This window comes from Numida meleagris, chromosome 4 (genome assembly GCF_002078875.1).
Source record: "Numida meleagris isolate 19003 breed g44 Domestic line chromosome 4, NumMel1.0, whole genome shotgun sequence".
In the NCBI taxonomy this organism is placed as follows: domain Eukaryota; kingdom Metazoa; phylum Chordata; class Aves; order Galliformes; family Numididae; genus Numida; species Numida meleagris.
In genome coordinates, this window is record NC_034412.1 from 92856144 (window position 1) to 92858897 (window position 2754).

Below are 2754 nucleotides of genomic sequence, written 5' to 3' on the forward strand. Positions count from 1 at the left end.
AAATGGAGCATTCTTTTCATTCCTCTCCCTAAAGTTGTCAGTGCAAATAGTAGTGTCTTTTGTGTGAACTCTCAGGATGGACATGCAAAGGAGCTTTTCTAAAAGGCCACTGGCTGGGGCTTGGACTTTCTCTGGCAAATACCCACATTTTACCTCAAGGCATTTGCAAAAGCAGCAGGGCACCAGATCCAAAGAGACAGCACTAGTTTTGTACCAGGCAGGCAGTGCCACTGAACTCTATTTAATCTTACCTGTGTCTGAAAATACCACCGTAACCTCACAGAAGAGAGCAAATGCTCTTTGCTCCAGATGCCTTGGTTGAGAGCTTTGGATGAGAAAGCTTTTATTGAGAGTGCATTCCATGCCTTAGTGGAGGGCCTTGTTCTGTCCTGATTGTAATTCACCTTCTGCATCTTCCCCAGCTCAGGAGGATGTTGCTTTAGTTGAGGAGCAAAAGCAAAGCTTAGCAAAACATTTCCTTCCTGTCCATAGAGTTACCTCCCTTTCTGGGATGGTGATCTGGGACTTGCTAAAGAAAAGTTCAATTTCTCTTTATTTAACACCTTCCAGGTAGGCTCCCTCGTAGATGCTGTTTTTATACAGCTCCTTGGAATGCTAAAGCATTTGGCACACGCTTGCATGGTGGGAAAGATCATTTCTGAGGCCACGAGTGCATAAACTCAGATGTCTGAAGCTTCTCTTTTCTGCCATCTGCAAAGAACTCATTCTTTGATTTCCTTTTTCCCACCTTGTTCAGGCATTGTTGTCAGGAGACTCTGCAAATGTCAAAATCATTATCAGTCACAAGCAAGCAGGCTCTTAATTGAACTTTTGTTCTCCTGTCTAACTTAGTGAACTCCATAGAAAAGGCTACAAGGCTGGCAAGGAAATGGCCTTTTGGAAGTCACTAAATGTTAAAAGCAGCATTTAAAAAATATATAGATATGTAATATATTTTTTCTCCATTCAAGCTTTTCCTTGGTTTATATATATACATATATATATATATATACACGCATAGATTTCTGTGTATTCATAGTACCTGTTTGTGTTTACTTACATATATAAAAATAAAATATAGGTCTAAATGTTAGAATGTATCTTCCCCTTCACAGTTTCACTCAGGCACGTAGCATCTCCTTGCTCATGAAGCACACTCCTGCCTTGTGACAGGAGCCCACTGAAAATAAATAAGAAGTAGAAAAAAAAGGTGTGAAATAACAGTCTTGTTTGATGCCTTGTGCTGTCTCCATCCTTCTTTTTTATCCTTTGTTCACATTGCTTCCCTTCTCCATCTATTTTGATCGAGACATGACAGGCAGACCTGATATTCAGCTGCCTTAGTCCATAAATGTCTCTTTGGATGATGCCGTGCTCCAAACAAAATTCAGGGCAATTGGAACAAATATCCTGAGTCCATTATTAGTTCTTCTGCTTTATTAGGACATTTTTTTCCCCTTTATGTCTCCCAGAGTGGTTATCTCAGGTCTTGTCAGGTCTGCCTTGGCTTCAGGAGTCTCCTGGATTCTACTGCATGGCAAAAGCTGTTTTTGCCATTAATCACCCAAACGACTGTGAGCCATTAGAGCTGCTTCTGATTTATTTCTGGCACACAGTCTGACTGTCCAGGCTCTGTGCTTTCATATTCTGTCTTTCATTCCACAGGAATTCAAAGTGCCTTGCAAAGAAACAACCTACTCCTAACCATTTAGGATCTGAACTCCGAACCCAGGTTTTCTTTGTACCTCCATGAATAGCCTCCCTTTCCCTTCCACAAAATGTATCCTGTGCTGAACCCATTTTTAATAGTAGGCAACATGTTCATAACTGCACAGAAAAGCTTCTGAAATGCATCTTATTTTATATCTTGTTCAGTCTAGAGGTCACGTTTGTAAAAAGGCTGTTTTGGGGGTGCTAAGGCTCAAGCAGTCTCTGATCTGTTGTATTCATATTGAGTGGAGATACTTGCCATTTTGTAGTTTTCAGAGATAAGACAAAGGCATCATCTGAACATGAGTTTCAGATGGTGAGAGGCTGAGTTTTGCAGTCCCCTTGCAGAAGGATATGAGAGGCAGAATTGACCTTGCAGTTTTTGATCCAGACCTGAGCCAATGCTTTTATGAGGTGGTGTGCTGGGAGTTAGACCTTTACCCTTCTTGTCGCCATCAGACGTTGAAATCCCACTGGAGGTTGGAGAGCCCATGTTGACCAGATTGGAGGCAGATGTTTTGGTCTCATAGAGGGGAAAAGAAGGAAGATGGTCTGATTTTTGGGTGGTATTTTGTGTGGAGCCAGGAGTTGGACTCGATGATCCTTATGGTTCTCTTCCAGTTCAGGACATTCTATGATTCTAAGGTGCAAAGAGAACAATTGTGACACAGGTACCATCAGCCTGGGATAGGTCCCAGGATGATAGCTGTTCCTTCTCAAGAACAAACCCCAAACTCTGCAGGACCACACCAGGAAATCATTCCTGATACAATTCCTGCTGTTGATTTTGTTCTATAACAGTATCCCACTGTTTTCAAGGGAGCTACTCTAGACTTAACCTGCTTTGGACAAAGCCACTAGCCTGGGCTTTGGCTTTTCCTCTCCACTCTGATGAAACAGCCCATATTTTGGAGTACAGAGTCAAAACGAGCAGTCAAGGAAGAGGAAATGGCTGGCAGTCAGCTCCCAAGCATAGCATCATTGCTGGTAACAAGGAGTTTGCTTCTATTGCTCCAGGCATGTTATGCAAAGCAACAGCTATAG

At 42.2% G+C, this 2754-nt stretch overlaps 1 long non-coding RNA gene across 2 annotated transcripts; it reads right to left on the reverse strand.

Annotated features, from left to right (window-relative positions):
* LOC110398670 lies at positions 340-2311 on the reverse strand. Of its 2 annotated transcripts, none has more exons than XR_002438542.1 (3): positions 2152-2311; positions 1061-1180; positions 340-776 (listed from the first exon to the last, which is right to left on the reverse strand). It is a non-coding gene; the product is annotated as an uncharacterized LOC110398670 (long non-coding RNA). The 2 variants fall into 2 exon arrangements; XR_002438543.1 differs by having other exon boundaries at positions 2104-2311.